At 46.7% G+C, this 19631-nt stretch overlaps 1 protein-coding gene across 1 annotated transcript in view; it reads right to left on the bottom strand.

The window, feature by feature from the left end:
- LOC142202921 (cell surface hyaluronidase CEMIP2-like) overlaps window positions 1-7508 on the bottom strand; it is a 74742-nt gene extending 67234 nt beyond the window's left edge. Inside the window, exon 1 of the mRNA XM_075273308.1 lies at window positions 7410-7508. The gene's annotated coding sequence lies outside the window, so the exon portion shown is untranslated. The remainder of the gene's footprint in view (window positions 1-7409) is intronic.
- Window positions 7509-19631: the final 12123 nt, after the last annotated feature.

The raw sequence follows: 19631 nt of genomic DNA, 5'->3' as shown, positions 1-19631 counted from the left end.
GTGGTTGGCCCCGGTCCATGTATAGTAGCCGGGCACCTGTACTATACACAACAGAGAGCTGGAAGTGGTTGGCTCCAGTCCCTGTATAGTAGCCGGGCACCTGTACTATACACAGCAGAGAGCTGGAAGTGGTTGGCCCCCGTCCCTGTATAGTAGCCGGGCACCTGTACTATACACAACAGACAGCTGGAAGTGGTTGGCCCCAGTCCCTGTATAGTAGCCGGGCACCTGTACTGTACACAGCAGACAGCTGGAAGTGGTTGGCCCCAGTCCCTGTATAGTAGCCGGGCACCTGTACTATATACAGCAGACAGCTGGAAGTGGTTGGCCCCGGTCCCTGTATAGTAGCCGGGCACCTGTACTATACACAGCAGAGAGCTGGAAGTGGTTGGCCCCAGTCCCTGTATAGTAGCCGGGCACCTGTACTATACACAGCAGAGAGCTGGAAGTGGTTGGACCCAGTCCCTGTATAGTAGCCGGGCACCTGTACTATACACAGCAGACAGCTGGAAGTGGTTGGCCCCCGTCCCTGTATAGTAGCCGGGCACCTGTACTATACACAGCAGAGAGCTGGAAGTGGTTGGCCCCAGTCCCTGTATAGTAGCCGGGCACCTGTACTATACACAGCAGAGAGCTGGAAGTGGTTGGCCCCCGTCCCTGTATAGTAGCCGGGCACCTGTACTATACACAGCAGACAGCTGGAAGTGGTTGGCCCCAGTCCCTGTATAGCAGCCGGGCACCTGTACTATACACAGCAGAGAGCTGGAATTGGTTGGCCCCAGTCCCTGTATAGTAACCGGGCACCTGTACTATACACAGCAGAGAGCTGGAAGTGGTTGGCCCCAGTCCCTGTATAGTAGCCGGGCACCTGTACTATACACAGCAGACAGCTGGAAGTGGTTGGCCCCAGTCCCTGTATAGTAGCCGGGCACCTGTACTATACACAGCAGAGAGCTTGAAGTGGTTGGCCCCAGTCCCTGTATAGTAGCCGGGCACCTGTACTATACACAACAGAGAGCTGGAAGTGGTTGGCTCCAGTCCCTGTATAGTAGCCGGGCACCTGTACTATACACAGCAGAGAGCTGGAAGTGGTTGGCCCCAGTCCCTGTATAGTAGCCGGGCACCTGTACTATACACAGCAGAGAGCTGGAAGTGGTTGGCCCCAGTCCCTGTATAGTAGCCGGGCACCTGTACTATACACAGCAGAGAGCTGGAAGTGGTTGGCCCCAGTCCTTGTATAGTAGCCGGGCACCTGTACTATACACAGCAGAGAGCTGGAAGTGGTTGGCCCCGGTCCATGTATAGTAGCCAGGCACCTGTACTATATACAGCAGAGAGCTGGAAGTGGTTGGCCCCGGTCCCTGTATAGTAGCCGGGCACCTGTACTATACACAACAGACAGCTGGAAGTGGTTAGCCCCAGTCCCTGTATAGTAGCCGGGCACCTGTACTATACACAGCAGACAGCTGGAAGTGGTTGGCCCCAGTCCTTGTATAGTAGCCGGGCACCTGTACTATACACAGCAGACAGCTGGAAGTGGTTGGCCCCGGTCCCTGTATAGTAGCCGGGCACCTGTACTATACACAGCAGAGAGCTGGAAGTGGTTGGCCCCAGTCCCTGTATAGTAGCCGGGCACCTGTACTATACACAGCAGAGAGCTGGAAGTGGTTGGCCCCAGTCCCTGTATAGTAGCCGGGCACCTGTACTATACACAGCAGACAGCTGGAAGTGGTTGGCCCCCGTCCCTGTATAGTAGCCGGGCACCTGTACTATACACAGCAGACAGCTGGAAGTGGTTGGCCCCGGTCCCTGTATAGTAGCCAGGCACCTGTACTATACACAGCAGAGAGCTGGAAGTGGTTGGCCCCAGTCCCTGTATAGTAGCCGGGCACCTGTACTATACACAGCAGACAGCTGGAAGTGGTTGGCCCCAGTCCCTGTATAGTAGCCGGGCACCTGTACTATACACAGCAGAGAGCTGGAAGTGGTTGGCCCCGGTCCCTGTATAGTAGCCAGGCACCTGTACTATACACAGCAGACAGCTGGAAGTGGTTGGCCCCAGTCCCTGTATAGTAGCCGGGCACCTGTACTATACACAGCAGAGAGGTGGAAGTGGTTGGCCCCGATCCCTGTATAGTAGCCGGGCACCTGTACTATACACAACAGACAGCTGGAAGTGGTTGGCCCCAGTCCCTGTATAGTAGCCGGGCACCTGTACTATACACAGCAGACAGCTGGAAGTGGTTGGCCCCAGTCCCTGTATAGTAGCCGGGCACCTGTACTATACACAGCAGAGAGCTGGAAGTGGTTGGCCCCGGTCCCTGTATAGTAGCCGGGCACCTGTACTATACACAGCAGACAGCTGGAAGTGGTTGGCCCCGGTCCCTGTATAGTAGCCGGGCACCTGTACTATACACAGCAGAGAGCTGGAAGTGGTTGGCCCCGGTCCCTGTATAGTAGCCGGGCACCTGTACTATACACAACAGACAGCTGGAAGTGGTTGGCCCCAGTCCCTGTATAGTAGCCGGGCACCTGTACTATACACAGCAGACAGCTGGAAGTGGTTGGCCCCAGTCCCTGTATAGTAGCTGGGCACCTGTACTATACACAGCAGACAGCTGGAAGTGGTTGGCCCCGGTCCCTGTATAGTAGCCGGGCACCTGTACTATACACAGCAGACAGCTGGAAGTGGTTGGCCCCAGTCCCTGTATAGTAGCTGGGCACCTGTACTATACACAGCAGAGAGGTGGAAGTGGTTGGCTTCAGTCCCTGTATAGTAGCCGGGCACCTGTACTATACACAACAGACAGCTGGAAGTGGTTGGCCCCGATCCCTGTATAGTAGCCGGGCACCTGTACTATACACAGCAGACAGCTGGAAGTGGTTGGACCCAGTCCCTGTATAGTAGCCGGGCACCTGTACTATACACAGCAGACAGCTGGAAGTGGTTGGCCCCAGTCCCTGTATAGTAGCCGGGCACCTGTACTATACACAGCAGACAGCTGGAAGTGGTTGGACCCAGTCCCTGTATAGTAGCTGGGCACCTGTACTATACACAGCAGAGAGGTGGAAGTGGTTGGCCCCGATCCCTGTATAGTAGCCGGGCACCTGTACTATACACAGCAGAGAGGTGGAAGTGGTTGGCCCCGATCCCTGTATAGTAGCCGGGCACCTGTACTATACACAACAGACAGCTGGAAGTGGTTGGCCCCAGTCCCTGTATAGTAGCCGGGCACCTGTACTATACACAGCAGACAGCTGGAAGTGGTTGGCCCCAGTCCCTGTATAGTAGCCGGGCACCTGTACTATACACAGCAGAGAGCTGGAAGTGGTTGGCCCCGGTCCCTGTATAGTAGCCGGGCACCTGTACTATACACAGCAGACAGCTGGAAGTGGTTGGCCCCAGTCCCTGTATAGTAGCCGGGCACCTGTACTATACACAGCAGACAGCTGGAAGTGGTTGGCCCCAGTCCCTGTATAGTAGCTGGGCACCTGTACTATACACAGCAGACAGCTGGAAGTGGTTGGCCCCGGTCCCTGTATAGTAGCCGGGCACCTGTACTATACACAGCAGACAGCTGGAAGTGGTTGGCCCCGGTCCCTGTATAGTAGCTGGGCACCTGTACTATACACAGCAGACAGCTGGAAGTGGTTGGCCCCGGTCCCTGTATAGTAGCCGGGCACCTGTACTATACACAGCAGAGAGCTGGAAGTGGTTGGCCCCCGTCCCTGTATAGTAGCCGGGCACCTGTACTATACACAGCAGAGAGGTGGAAGTGGTTGGCCCCAGTCCCTGTATAGTAGCCGGGCACCTGTAGTATACACAACAGACAGCTGGAAGTGGTTGGCCCCAGTCCTTGTATAGTAGCCGGGCACCTGTACTATACACAGCAGACAGCTGAAAGTGGTTGGCCCCAGTCCCTGTATAGTAGCTGGGCACCTGTACTATACACAGCAGAGAGGTGGAAGTGGTTGGCTTCAGTCCCTGTATAGTAGCCGGGCACCTGTACTATACACAACAGACAGCTGGAAGTGGTTGGCCCCGATCCCTGTATAGTAGCCGGGCACCTGTACTATACACAGCAGAGAGGTGGAAGTGGTTGGCTTCAGTCCCTGTATAGTAGCCGGGCACCTGTACTATACACAGCAGACAGCTGGAAGTGGTTGGACCCAGTCCCTGTATAGTAGCCGGGCACCTGTACTATACACAGCAGACAGCTGGAAGTGGTTGGCCCCAGTCCCTGTATAGTAGCCGGGCACCTGTACTATACACAGCAGACAGCTGGAAGTGGTTGGACCCAGTCCCTGTATAGTAGCTGGGCACCTGTACTATACACAGCAGAGAGGTGGAAGTGGTTGGCCCCGATCCCTGTATAGTAGCCGGGCACCTGTACTATACACAGCAGAGAGGTGGAAGTGGTTGGCCCCGATCCCTGTATAGTAGCCGGGCACCTGTACTATACACAACAGACAGCTGGAAGTGGTTGGCCCCAGTCCCTGTATAGTAGCCGGGCACCTGTACTATACACAGCAAAGAGCTGGAAGTGGTTGGCCCCGGTCCCTGTATAGTAGCCAGGCACCTGTACTATACACAGCAGAGAGCTGGAAGTGGTTGGCCCCAGTCCCTGTATAGTAGCCAGGCACCTGTACTATACACAGCAGAGAGCTGGAAGTGGTTGGCCCCAGTCCCTGTATAGTAGCCGGGCACCTGTACTATACACAGCAGAGAGGTGGAAGTGGTTGGCCCCGATCCCTGTATAGTAGCCGGGCACCTGTACTATACACAACAGACAGCTGGAAGTGGTTGGCCCCAGTCCCTGTATAGTAGCCGGGCACCTGTACTATACACAGCAGACAGCTGGAAGTGGTTGGCCCCAGTCCCTGTATAGTAGCCGGGCACCTGTACTATACACAGCAGAGAGCTGGAAGTGGTTGGCCCCCGTCCCTGTATAGTAGCCGGGCACCTGTACTATACACAGCAGACAGCTGGAAGTGGTTGGCCCCAGTCCCTGTATAGTAGCCGGGCACCTGTACTATACACAGCAGACAGCTGGAAGTGGTTGGCCCCAGTCCCTGTATAGTAGCTGGGCACCTGTACTATACACAGCAGACAGCTGGAAGTGGTTGGCCCCGGTCCCTGTATAGTAGCCGGGCACCTGTACTATACACAGCAGACAGCTGGAAGTGGTTGGCCCCAGTCCCTGTATAGTAGCCGGGCACCTGTACTATACACAGCAGACAGCTGGAAGTGGTTGGCCCCAGTCCCTGTATAGTAGCCGGGCACCTGTACTATATACAGCAGAGAGCTGGAAGTGGTTGGCTCCAGTCCCTGTATAGTAGCCGGCCACCTGTACTATACACAGCAGAGAGCTGGAAGTGGTTGGCCCCAGTCCCTGTATAGTAGCTGGGCACCTGTACTATACACAGCAGAGAGGTGGAAGTGGTTGGCTTCAGTCCCTGTATAGTAGCCGGGCACCTGTACTATACACAGCAGAGAGCTGGAAGTGGTTGGCCCCTGTCCCTGTATAGTAGCCGGGCACCTGTACTATACACAGCAGAGAGGTGGAAGTGGTTGGCCCCAGTCCCTGTATAGTAGCCGGGCACCTGTACTATACACAACAGACAGCTGGAAGTGGTTGGCCCCAGTCCTTGTATAGTAGCCGGGCACCTGTACTATACACAGCAGACAGCTGAAAGTGGTTGGCCCCAGTCCCTGTATAGTAGCTGGGCACCTGTACTATACACAGCAGAGAGGTGGAAGTGGTTGGCTTCAGTCCCTGTATAGTAGCCGGGCACCTGTACTATACACAACAGACAGCTGGAAGTGGTTGGCCCCGATCCCTGTATAGTAGCCGGGCACCTGTACTATACACAGCAGACAGCTGGAAGTGGTTGGACCCAGTCCCTGTATTGTAGCCGGGCACCTGTACTATACACAGCAGACAGCTGGAAGTGGTTGGCCCCAGTCCCTGTATAGTAGCCAGGCACCTGTACTATACACAGCAGACAGCTGGAAGTGGTTGGACCCAGTCCCTGTATAGTAGCCGGGAACCTGTACTATATACAGCAGAGAGCTGGAAGTGGTTGGCCCCAGTCCCTGTATAGTAGCCGGGCACCTGTACTATACACAGCAGACAGCTGGAAGTGGTTAGCCCCAGTCCCTGTATAGTAGCTGGGCACCTGCACTACTCCGCTACCACTGAAGTCAAGCACAGACCATAAAAAATTCATGCCAAGTCCTTCCAAGGGGTGTTCTCGTAGTTAGAAATTATTCTCTATTAAAGGGATAAGGGGTGACTGTGTGAGTGGTGGGACTCCAACTGCTGAGACCCCCACAAGAATCCTGTGTGCTCAATATGAATGGAGCATGCGACCTACCACTTTATTCAAGCTGGGCACACAGATCCCTGTTCTTATGATCACTGGGGGTCCCAACAGAAGGACTCCACCAAGCAGACAGCTATCCCTTATCCTATGGACAGAGGATAACTAGTATTTACTGGAATACCCCTTTAAATATGGATTTTTGCTATGGGCAACTACTCCACATATGCGCATATAAAGAGTTAGAGAGACGTCCACAGAAGACTCCTTAAGCCTAAAGCCCCACATTGCAGAAACGCAGCTTTTTTTGTTGCAGTTTTTTTTTTAAGCCAAAGCCAAGAATGACTACAAGAGGAAAGGAAATATATAGGAAGTTCTTACTTCTCCCTTCTGCTAAACACACTTGTGGCTTTGGCTAAAAAAAAAAAAATCGCAACAAAATCTGCAAAAAAAAAAGCTGTGTTTCCGCAAAATGCGGTTTTAGCCTAAAACCTTCTTTCAGTATTACGGCCAAAGACCGCCATTGTCTGTTCTCAGGAGACATTTGCTATATTGTTTGGACATTTCCACCATATTCTGTCATATTCAGATCCATAAACCTGTCATACCCAGTAGCACGGGTGACATCTCCTCAGATATCTGGAGACATTTATTAGGTTACTACTTTTCTGAAGTAAACTTTTAATAAGCTCCATTCATAGATGTCCTGTCAGTCCTATACAAGATTTTACAATGTGTTCTCTCTTATGTAGTTGCACTGTGGTCCTAAAAAGCTATTATTAATTATTATTATTATTATATTATTATGATTATTATTATTATTATTATTATTATTATTATTCTATTATGGCAGAGCCCCACTCTACATACATCTATTATTGGTGCTGCTGAGACATATAGAAGAGGTGAGAAGCCGGCTCCAGCTCCAGGAAGGCTGACAGACACGGGGCAGGGAGGAGCAGCAGCTGCAGGAGGCGGGATAGTCACTCAGAGAGCAGGAGAAGCCTCCAGGGCTGCAGGGGAAAGCGGTAACCTTGTGTCCCTGTGCACCCCCTGGACCGAGCCCGCACCCCCATGCCTCTCACCTCCCCTCCTCAGGAGTCAGGAGCTCTGGGTCCGGCTGGAATTGTCCTCCATCATCCCTCTTGCTGGGGTCTGTTGCCAGTGAGAGCAGCCGGCAGCCCCCTCCCCACTCCCCTCACTCTGCTGGACTGTGTGTCCTCCTGAGCCGGGGCTCTTCTTACACCTCTCAGACAGATGAGGCAGCTCTGCCCTCCCCTCCAATGTCAGGCTGCCTGGAGCCCAAGAGCTCACACAGGGACTGACAGCTCTGTATGATGGGCTGGGAACTCACAGCCCTCTCCAACCAGGGAGGCTGAGGGAAAAGCAAACAGGGATGCTACCTAGCCGGACAGGAGAGATAGGGAGGAGGGGCAGCAGGGACCAGGCCAGGGCTCACTCCAGACATAATGTCAGGTTCAGACCCTTCCTGGCACTGTCTGTCTGACTGTCTCTAAGGTTTGCAGTGAACTTCAAGTTCAGGAAAATATTTCCAGAATTTCACTGAGATATTCTATATAAGACAGAGAGATAACAGGTCTGGCAATGCCTCTAGTACTTCTGGCTGTATTATACACATACAGCTGTAACTTTGTTTAATGTGACTTTCTGCAGCTTGGTACTTTCTGAGCCTTTATATCCCATCTCAGAAGGCAACAAAATTCATTGAAAACCCACTGAAAGAGTTAACACTCTGTGCCATGTGTGTAATGGTAACGCATTGTAAGTCATGTTATCCTTTGCTACATCTGTACATAAGGAGTCCTTGTGCCACCACACTGGACATTTGCACTTGGCTTTGCTGTGTCCATGAGCCCCATGAATTCATGAACATGTCAGTATAGTGGCTCTGTAAATCTCCAAATGTACAGAGCCTTAAAGAGGACCTATCATGTCCTCTGACATTAGAGATGTTATATACTGCTAGAAAGCTCACCGCTTTGCCAGTTTGTATTTCGATGGCAGAGATATCATTGCCGTTAGTTTTGGCACCAATATACCTGCACTGTTAGTGGGGCTAGCTTTACAGCTCAGCATCATCACCAGGCCGTGAGGATATCGGTGCCGAAACTTTTGGCACTAATATCTTTGCAATGGAGCAGATACCAGCAAATTCAAGGCACTGAAGGACATGAAAGATCCTCTTTAATACAGCAAATAGACTTTTACATGGCCTTTCTGTACGTTCATATGTTTGCAATTTTACATAGAGAATTTTTCAGTAGTATTCTGTATGAATCTGGTAGAAGGAAAGTTGTCCTCTAGAAACCTTAATCCAGAGATGAATATGTCAACATAAGGAGTACCTATACCTCAGGGTATATACTGCCAAAGTAGGACAGCATGCATTAGGGTCAATACTAAAATAATTCCTATGCTTTTATCATCTTAACGGAGTTGTCCAGCCCTGAAAGGATTTTTCATATTAAAAACCTATTAACAGGATAGGTTATTAGTATGTGATCTTTAGGGGTGCGACACCTGAGCCCCAAACAGATCAGCCTCTGGACGCCTTAATTTACAGCAGTGAATAGGAAGTGTGCAGGTTACTCTTGGCAACCCTACCCACTTTATAGTGGTGGGTCAGGGGAAGTGCAGTGCCCCTCCTGTTACTAATGTGCCTGTGTGCACTGTAGCTTTTGGTGCCTGGAGGCTACAAGTTGCAGCTTTAGCACTTCTGTAACTTTTTTAGAGTCACCAGAATTATCCTCAAAATGTAGCATCTGCTGGGTTTCTCTCCATAGCCTTCTCAGATACAAAATGCCAGACCATGAAGACTCAGCTGTTGAATAAAGTTGGTGCACAACACCTGAAAAGTGTTCAGGGACTCTTTGGGCTTCCTTCACATACAACTTTTTTGTTTGTTTTACATTGATTAACCTATGAAAAAAGTGTTTGTGAATAAGGCCTAGAGTTCCTGAAAACTGTTTTAGGCTAAGGCCCCACGGGCTGTAATCGCAGCGCTAAAGCGCTGCAGAAAGAACTGCGGCGTGAATGTACTGCGGTTCTTTCCGCAACGCTTTCAACAGAAAGTTTGCGGCGTTTTCCTCTGCAAACTTTCTGGTACAATTATATCTACGGGAAAGCCGCCGGCTTTTCTGTAGATATAATTGACATGCTGCGATTTGCAAAGCCGCAACGGCTTTGCAAATCGCAGCGTGTCCGAGCTGCGATATTTTCCGCAAAGTGGGGATGGGATTCACATGGACCCCATCCACTTTGCTTGCACTGTACAACGCTGCGATTTTTCCCCCAGCGTCTTCACTGTGGGCAAATTGCGGCGTTTACGTCCCGTGGGGCCCTGGCCGTAGGCTAAGGCCCCACAAGCTTTTTCTGTTGCAGATTTTGCTGCGGTTTTTTGAGCCAAAGCCAAGAATGTAATGTAATGGGAAATATATAGGAAGTTCTTATACTTCTACCTTCTGCTCAATCCACTTCTGGCTTTGGCTCAAAAAAACAAAACAAGATTTGCAACAGAAAAACGATGTGGGGCCTCAGCCTAAGGCTATAAATTAAAAGCACAACATTAAATGAATAGGAGCCACAGAAGCAAGTGTCGCAAAATAGCACAGGAATAGGAAATTCCCTTATATTACAGCACAGGAATAGGACTTGTACTTTATTTTGCGACCTGGAGTGTCGGCCCACACATGGGACTGTGTCATTCAGGTGTACGGGCCCTTAAAAATGAATGACTCAGTGTGGTATCTGGGAAATACTGTACACGGATAGCACACTGACCACAGTCACGGTCGCCCACAAGGAGCCTCAGACTGAGGCCCCACATTGTGGGATAGGTATTTTTTTGTTGAAGATTTAGGCTAAGGACCCACATTCCAGAAACGCAGCTTTTTTGTTGCAGGTTTTGATGTGTTTTTTTGAGCTAAAGCCAGGAGTGGATTGAGCAGAAGGGAGAAATATAAGAACTTTCTATAGAGTTCCCATTCCTTTTATAGCCATTGTTGGCTTTGGCTCAAAAAAACGCAACAAAATCTGCAATAAAAAAAAGCTGCATTTCGGTAACGTGGGGCCGCAGCCTTACACTAGGTTCACACTAGCGTTCACCTGTCCGTTCTGAGCTTTCCGTCTTCTGCATGCCAGAAGTTGGAAAGCTCAGACCGGGTCCGGCCGTGAGCGGCGGTGAGCGTTTTATGCTCTCCACCGCGAAACCGGATTTTTTTTATCCGGACACAGAGTACTGCATGTCCGACTCTGTGTCCGGATTATAAAACCCGGTTTCGCGGCGGAGAGCCTAAAACGCTCACCGCCGCTCACGGCCGGACATCTCTCTCACCCATTCAAATGAATGGGTGAGAGAGACTCCTGCAGGTTTCCGTATCCTGCTCTGTTTTAGGCAGGAAACGGAAACCTGCACAACGGAGTTCACAACGCAGATGTGAACGAGCCCTTACTGTGTTTTTTGAGCCAAAGTCAAGAGTGACTTTGAAAGGAATGGGAAATGTAAAGGAAGCTATTATACTTTTGTCTTCCCTTAAATCCACTCCTGGCTTTGGCTCAAAAAAAAAAAAAAAATGCAACAAAAATCTGCAACAAAAAAAAAACTCGTTTTTTACAAGATGGGGCCTTAGCTTATGCTAGGTTCACACTAGCATTGGGGTTTCTTGGTTTGGAAAGCCAATCTGCTTAAAAAACAATTACCCTTGGAAACCTGCGGATCCCATAGACTATAATGGGGTCCGACAGTTTTCCTCCTGGTTTCCACCAGGACTCTTCTCTCTGAAATGGTCAGAGAGAAGAGTCCATTCTCTCCAGGACTTTCTCTCCACATATTGTAAGTGGAATAGGGGACAGAATCCCCGAATGGTCACAGCCTTAGGTGGCATGCACCATTTAGCCAACAGCAGAGACATCAAGGTCTGGCTGTTGCTTCCAACTAAAACCCCACCCACCTGTGATGGTCAATGGTCATATGATTTTACAGGCAATTACCTTTAGAATGAAGGGGTCATCAGTCACCATGGGTGGCCACATTTGGCATTGCATTAGTCCTCGTGGTTATAGGCTCTATTCACACTTTGGTATTCAATCAGTTTAATTATATGCCCCTGAAAAACTTCCAGGGAATGCTTTAAAATAATGTAAAAACAGAGGACATAAAGTGGCCCCTGTCCTACGTAGGTGCCCAGGTGTCACTGTATGGAATAGCATGCAGCATAAAATGCAAACTTTTTTAGCCTTCTGTAGGTGAAAGGTGGTTCTATGTATCCATTCCCTGAATGCGTTACCATATTCTTAAAGCACCCCAAGCTTGACAGTAAAGACACAGATCATCTCTTTAGAAAGGCCCCGGGCATAAGTCAGGTGGCGGCATAGCTTATTTATTCCCAATGTGCAGCATTTTTACAAACGTCTTGACCCAATTCACTCTTGTAGATTGGGTTCAGTTATTTTTAATTGGCCAAACTGAGGCATGACGGAAATGTAATGTTGCTAGTTTGGGTGATCAGCCTATGTCTGAGCTGCAAATCTATTGTTATGCAGTGAAAATCCAGAAATACAATTGATCTGCTTTGGATTTAAAGTCTACTCTTCATGTCAATTTCCATGTGTTCTTTTCTGCAGTATGTAGATGAGATTAGCTGGAGTTTCATTCACTTTGCTGCTACTGTATTAGATTAATGTTTACCTAAAATTATATAACAGCTTTTCATAAATGAATACTACAGGTGATTATAAGAAACTTTGTAATAAGCAAATACGTTTCAATCTCCATTCCCTTCTTTATCTTCACTCAGACTGCTTATCTGGATGGTCTCTGTACTCAGCCTGACACACAGAAGTCTATGGAGAAGGAAGGAGGCTGCTGCCGGAAAGTTAATTCATTTATAAATAATGTTATTCTGTGCTGTGGTAAAGTCTTTTCTTGAAAGTTATAGAAGTGTCAAAAGATCTCTCTCACTCACAGTGCTGCAGACTTAAGCAGCTGCTGTTATTTGTGTGTATTGTCCCACAGTTTCCTCCTCCCCTCTCCATAGGCTTTTATTTTAAAATTGAGCCTTGTAGATACATACATCTTTGATGAAAAGTAAGATATATTGAACATATGTATATGAACATATGTTTTATAATTGGAACTGGTCTGACACAGCCATGACATATATATATATATATATATATATATATATATATATATATATATATATATATATATATGTTGCAGTTCATAAAACAGATGAATATACCATGCTAGTTATGGGTCTGAGATGGCCTGAACTGGCATCATAGGGATCTGGATACTGTATTTAATAAGGTCTGAATAATAAGAACATATTATGGCTGTGTGAATCCATCAGAACTTCTGCCTGTTCTATGACTGTGTAGCGTTTGAGCCATTTCTAAGAATATGTTGCTTAGATTACATTTGCATAGCGTTAACCCGCTCCCAATGATGTTATTGAGAAATCTGCCTCATCATGTCTTCCCCTTTGTGCATAGCTCTGTAGCAAGACTATAAACTTGGCAGGCATGTATGGAAGATAAATCTTTAAGCTAAAAGTCTTCATAAAAAAGCAAAATCATACATTTTTCCCTTTTTTTGGGATGAGTACACTGAAGCTAAAATGAAAAGAACACTTACCTCTGCAATGGTTTTGCAGCAAGCACAGAATGCCTCCAAGTCCAGCAATAATGTGCAGTGACCGAGTACTGCTCAGAGTAGAAATACTGACACTTTCTCCGAAATAATCCATTGTACCCCCCTCAGAATGGCTCTGTACGCACTCCAAGACCACATGTAAAAAGAAACAGCTGTTATAAATAAGGCAAAGATGTGGTCTCCCAAGACCCCAGGACCTGATGGTAAATCCATTCATATTGGCTATCCATACTCTTATCTGCTTTCACAAATACAATATCACAATACACTGAGACATGCTTTTCATTATGACATGACCTAATAACCAAGAAGAAGGGATCCCAGCACGGGGGAGAAGGAAAAGAGTCCCAAAGGAGAAGTCTGGAAACGTTTCCGTTTCTCCTTTGCTGGGATCCCTTCCTGACGGCTAAGAAAACAGATCTCTTGTATGTCAGTAGGAATTCTGCATTGCAGAGTTCCACAAAGATCCCTATATAGCGCAGCATATACTATGATTACATTACTGTGTATTTGGCACAATAATTATTTAATTCTAGGTTCACACTTCCGTTTTGCATTTGTCTGCTTGAAAACAGTTTATTAAAAAAAAAAAAGGTTTAGTACAAAAAGGATTCCAAACGGTTACACAACGGATACCCGAATCCGTATTTTTAGATGGATTAGTCAATGGGTGTCCATTCAAAAAAACTAACTGTGTTAGTTTAGGTCTGGTTTTGACCAATCCGGTTTTTTTTGTTCCCCTTCTTCATTCCGAGCATGCCCAGAGAGAAAAACGGATACAAACCGATTACTATCCATATGTAATCCGTGTCTGTAATCCGCTTTCCATAGACTTTAATATTAAAAAAATACGGATTGGTTGATGCCCATCTAGTGTCCTTACTTTTTGAACAGAGAAGTGCCGGAAAGTCCAACTTTTATCTGACGGAAATGCTCCAAACGCTCACCTGGTTTTTACAACCAATTGAAATCAACGGGTTAAAAAACGAACCATTTGAAATCAGTTTTTGAGGATTTTGAGACGGTTTCAAAAACGAAGAGCCAATGGTCCGCATGGAGACCCCCCCCCAACGGTATACAAATGCAATTGCAAGTGCTGTGTTGTAAAAGCACACGGACCCCATAGACTATAATGGGGTCCGTGTGCTTGCCACGCACTGCTCGCATGAATCATTCGTGCGGGTAGTGCGCGGCAAGCACACGGACTCCATGCGGACTCCTTCCGGATGGAATACAAAAGCAGATGTGAACAGGGCATAAAAGGAACTAAATCAGTTGTACGGTAGACCAAACCTATTTTGTGGTTTTTTGAGCCATGCTATTGCCACTTTAAGTATTTGTTGCTGAGTCATGGCACCTTCTTCGTTCTTCCAGTTTCTGGAAAGAGGACGGAGAGATGGTTCTCTTAAATGGGAGAAACCAGCTGCATTTATTGGCTTTGTAGCAGGAGTGCGATTTTTGTATAGCCTCGCACACTACTGCCTGACACTTTATAGTCACGTTGGATGGGAAAGTCTCCTACAAAAGAGCTTTCCTGCACCTTTTGGGTTTTCTGTCCAGAGCTCTGTTGCAACTGTCGCGGTAGCCCATCGGTGTAATGTGTTTCCCTTGTTAGTCTGGGGTGTGGACCCAGACTGTACCCAATAGCAGGTGTAGCAAACTTAGTTGGCCCCTTTAAGGCAGGACATGTTGTAACTGAGCATAAACCCCTGTGAGAACTTGGCAATGGCTCTGAGTTGCCATGGGACCATTGATCTCATGCTGAGAAGGTTACTTTGTGTTTCAGAGAGCGGCTGCCAATTCTGATCCACTGTCATGACTTCTTTTTATTATGGAGCAACTGCTGTTAACCATTTTTGTGCCAAGCAAGTATACTTCAGCCAGGCATGTGGAAGTGTGTGTAGTATTTCTCATACGAAGTGTAAAAACAAATAGAATGGGGAAGTGGCTGCCCTATCCTTGGATAGGTAGGTGTAAGGTGGGTTTTATCGACCAGACATGTTCCCCTTCAAAGTCTCCAACTTACACCCACAATGTCAGATGTGAATTTTACTTTTGGCTAATCAAAGTCTATAGTTAAATAAGTAACCCTACAAACAATACTCTCTGGCATGTTTTCTGGAATTTTCTTTATAGATGTTGAAAAATATCAGAAAAACATATTTCTAAAATGTACCAAAAATATTTGCTTACAAAGAACTAAACGGATATAGATGTTGTTTTTTTAAAAAGTGTGTAAAAGAGACCTAATAACTCTCGATTGTTATAATCTAATCATTTTTGTTGGAATTGCCAAGGTTAGTTCACAATACTTTACTCAAAGGGATATTCCAATACCAAGAAAGTACCCTATGTACATTATAAGAACTAGGGTGTATCGCACCTCAGCTTGAATGTAGTGGGAAGGCAAAAATGTACCCCACCGCTTTCTTCATTTCAGTGGGAACCCCCAGACATATAGTGCATGCAGCTGCGTGACTAAAGTCTTGTGGGCCCGGGTGCAATCTTTTGTCCAGGGCCCCCTACCTCATCCCTAGAGTGAATTCTTGATAGTGATGGTTATGGGTGCTAAGGAGTTTATTCATCCTTAGTGTGGTTCGAGTAATCTGTGGGTCTCCTTGGTTTATGGGCCAGATGGAAGCTGCAATCTCTATAATGATGTCAGTGCTTATGGGCCCCCTAACGCTCCTGGACCCTGATGCAACAGCACCCCCTCAAGTTACGCCCCTGAGTGCATGCTTTTCTTCAAATGCATCTATATAACCACAGAAGAACATAAACCAAATGCCCTGTGAGAATACAGCCTCATCCTTACCACTGCTTCTTCTGCTGAGGTGTTTTGACAGAATATTGGAGTTTTCTTAACTGCTCCCTGTTTTCGTTACATTTATCTTCTCTCAAGGAACCACATCTTGAAGACCTTGTGCAATATCTTCACTGTAAGCAGCACACATGTACAAACACTGACCATTCAAATCAAAACCCTTCTCACAAAAACTGAAGGAAATTTTTTATTTTCCATTTTAGCAAATTGTAATAAATTTGACATATTAAGATATTAATAAATATTCAAGTCATGTTTCCTTTAAATTTTTCACAAATGTTCTGTAGATGTATGCTATTATTTCTTCCCTCTCAGCATGAAGATACTAGCTTTCCAAGAACATACTGTTCTTGTCCTGGTAACACTGAAATCCAATGCACATGACAGAGTGTGCATCCCATGTGTGACCAAGTTTGCGGCAGAATGCAGTCAGATGACGCTCAGAGGGTCACCAGGGTGCATTACTTGATGCATTCATGCCTATGAAGGCTTCTGATCTTTTCTGATGACATGGAGTTGGATAGAGCAGGTCCTATCCTGCTCCTTGCCATGGAAATGGAACAGATCAAAAGCCACCATAGATGTGAATGCATCACGGAATACTCTCAGTACACTCGGGTGACACGCTGAGTATTATCTGTAGAAATGAGCGAATCAAAGCTGACGAAGTGGAATTCGATCCGAATTTCAGAAAATATTCGATTCGCATCTAATCCATATTTCCTCACACTTCGTGGTAATGAATCGCACAGTTCTGATAGGGAGTTCTAACCCCTTGGAAGCCGCGGTCATGTACAAGGGATTCCGCCATGCTACATGTCCCCCTCGGCACACCCTGCGGCGAGATCTTGGGGTGCCATCATGATTAAAAATGAAAAAATACTGATACTCCCCTGTCCTGGGATCAGGACATTCCAAAGCTCTTATGGCCAGTGACTGAGGCCCTTGCCGCCGCATAATTACGTCATTGTGCCCCACTTAACCGCTGAGGCCTGGGGAGCAGGGCCTCAGTCACTGGCGGCCAGAAGAGCTGCGGAGTGGATGCTGAGCCCAGGACAGGTGAGTATCAGTATTTTATTTTTTTTTTAAATCATAATGGCACCCCCCGAAAATGTCACGAGGTTGCTGATCGAGACCCCAATATATAATAAAACTGCTGAGATGCTGCGGTTATGTTTAACTGTGACATCTCAGGGGTTAACACCCACAATCAGAGCTCACCTCTGACTGGGGGTGGTAGAGGAAAGTGTCAGCCATTATATACGGCTGACACCCACAAAGCAAGCTGCAAACACAAGAATTTGCTGCAAATTAATTTGAATCAAATCTTTTTGGAAAATTTGTTGAATCAGCCAAATCGAATATTGCTATGTGCCAGATCTGTTACATGTTTAGGAACATTTTGCACTTTACCAGACTGGAAAGGGTGTAAAGGGAGTCATAGCTAAGAGGAGTCCTGCTATGTAAGTTCAAGAAAAGTATCTGTCTATCAAGATGCGTCACATTTGTCACACAGAATATCCTCTAGGTTTTTGCTGTTTTTCAGCAGCCTTATAGATTGTGGACTGGTAATGTGCATGTTTGACCACCCCTCCATTCAAGTGGAGAAAAATCTTTGGAACATCCCTTTAATTAGTTGTAAAATCAAAAAGATTACTGGAATCTTTCAGAAAAATTGCCAGTTCCATGTACATTTACTAAAAGAAGTTGGTCTAAAGATTGCTGGCGAGACATTAAGGCTTAGAGTCCATTCAGACGGAGGAATTTGGCGCGGATTCTGACGTGAAACTCGCATCAGAATCTGCGCACCAAAATAAGCCTCCCTTTGAACTCAATGGGATAAAAAGCCTGCCATTGAATTCAATGGGTTCCGCGTGGAAAACGGAATCCATTGAAGTCAAAGGGAGGCTTTTTTTGCATGCAGATTCTGACACAGATTCCACGGATTCTGTGTCAGAATCTGCATGCAAAAAAAGCCTTCCTTTGACTTCAATGGATTCCGTTTTCCACGCGGAACCCATTGAATTCAATGGCAGGCTTTTTATCCCATTGAGTTCAATGGGAGGCTTATTTTGGGGCGCAGATTCTGATGCGAGTTTCACGTAAGAACCCGCACCAAATTCCTCCATGTGAATACCCCCTAAGGCCCCATGTAGCGGGCCACAGCAAAAAAGCACTGTGGGAAAAAAATGCAGTGGCAAGGAATCAGACTTTTTCCTACAATGTTTTTCACAAAAAGTCTTCAGAGCTTTCCTCTGGGAACTTCTGCTTCCATTATACCTATAGGGAAGCCATCAACGTTTCCATAGGTATAATTGGCATGCTGCAACAGTTTTGGAAATCGCAGCATTTCTTCTACACGTATTTTTCTGCAATTTGTGAATGTGATCGGCTAGTCTCCCATCCACTTTGCAGTGACTATAAAATACCACGTGGGGCCCTCCGCCTAAAGTAGTCTTGGAGTTCTTTTAATAGTGGTCTAATGTTTGGCGATTTTATTTCTAATACTTCTTGATCTCCTTCGAGGAATACCACTTCAGATTACAATCACTTTTGAGCTGTCTCCAGCTAACTTTAGTGGTAAATATTCCAGGATATCCTTTACAGTTCTCTTAACTAAAGATGTTTTTTTTTTTTTTTTCCTGGAAATCTCTTACAAGGAATACCGATGATAGGGACAATTTGTTGATGGTTTCAGCTCTTCTTTACCTCCCTCCGTATATGTACAGAACATTTGTTTCAGTTTAGGGGATATTAGGTCTTCATATAAATCGTTTGTATGTGGCTCTTCTTCCTCGTATAGTGAAAGAAACTATGGTCTCCTGCAGGGAATGTATGGGAGTGCAGGACCTCTGTATAGACCCAGTCAGTTATCTGCAGCATGCCACACTGTTCTTGTGGACTCTTATAGAGATGTTCAAATAGTAGAACTTTGCACCGATTTTGTGATGGATTCCATTGTTTTCCATGGGAGGGATTGAAGTAGGACGCTGAAAAAATAAGCATCCTTATATAGTTTGCCTTGAATTCCAGGGCTGATTCAGGCGTAGAGTCTGTGATGTGAGTCATAAGCGGCATCTACGGCTAACCAGCGAGATAAAGGCACAGCGATAAGCCAAAGGTATGCTTCGGTTTTCAGCTGCGGGAAGCCGGAGGGGCGGAAATAGATGAGGAATTTGAGACGGAAGTCCACTACAAATACCTCTTCTATTTTCACTGTGTAAATGTACCCTAATAAGTCTAAGGCCCAGTTCACATCTGCGTTCGGGCCATTCCGTTCCCCTCTCCACATGAAATATGTGGAGAGAAAAGTCCTGCAAGCAGAACCTTTCTCTCTGCATTTTTCATGTGGAAAGCACCCGCACCCCATTATAGTCTAGGGGGTCTGGTGATTTCCTTAGGTAACTGCTTTTTTATGCGAATTAGGTTTCCGTTAAGGGTCCACAAGTGGACCCCCCAAACGGAAACCCATGTGCAGATGTGAACCGGACCTAACAGAAAAACCATCCATAAGTTTGCTTATAAAATTGAGATACCGCAGAGAGATACCTTATACACTATTTTTTTTTTTTTTTACCATTTTAGAATTGTGTACATAAGACTTACAGTGCAATAAATTGACAATTAGGTGTTACCAGCTGAGTGGGTGGAGGATGACACGAACACTGTCCAATCTTACATAACTTTTGGCTATGGCTACCAATATATGGTGAACAAGAGACAGTTCTGTTTTTATAATACTAACAGCAGGTACATGGAGGGTGCCGATTTGTGTGGCCTGACCTAAATTGCATATATTTAGGATTG

This window comes from Leptodactylus fuscus, chromosome 5, assembly GCF_031893055.1.
Source record: "Leptodactylus fuscus isolate aLepFus1 chromosome 5, aLepFus1.hap2, whole genome shotgun sequence".
Classification (NCBI taxonomy): domain Eukaryota; kingdom Metazoa; phylum Chordata; class Amphibia; order Anura; family Leptodactylidae; genus Leptodactylus; species Leptodactylus fuscus.
This window is presented reverse-complemented; position numbering and strand designations above follow the sequence as displayed.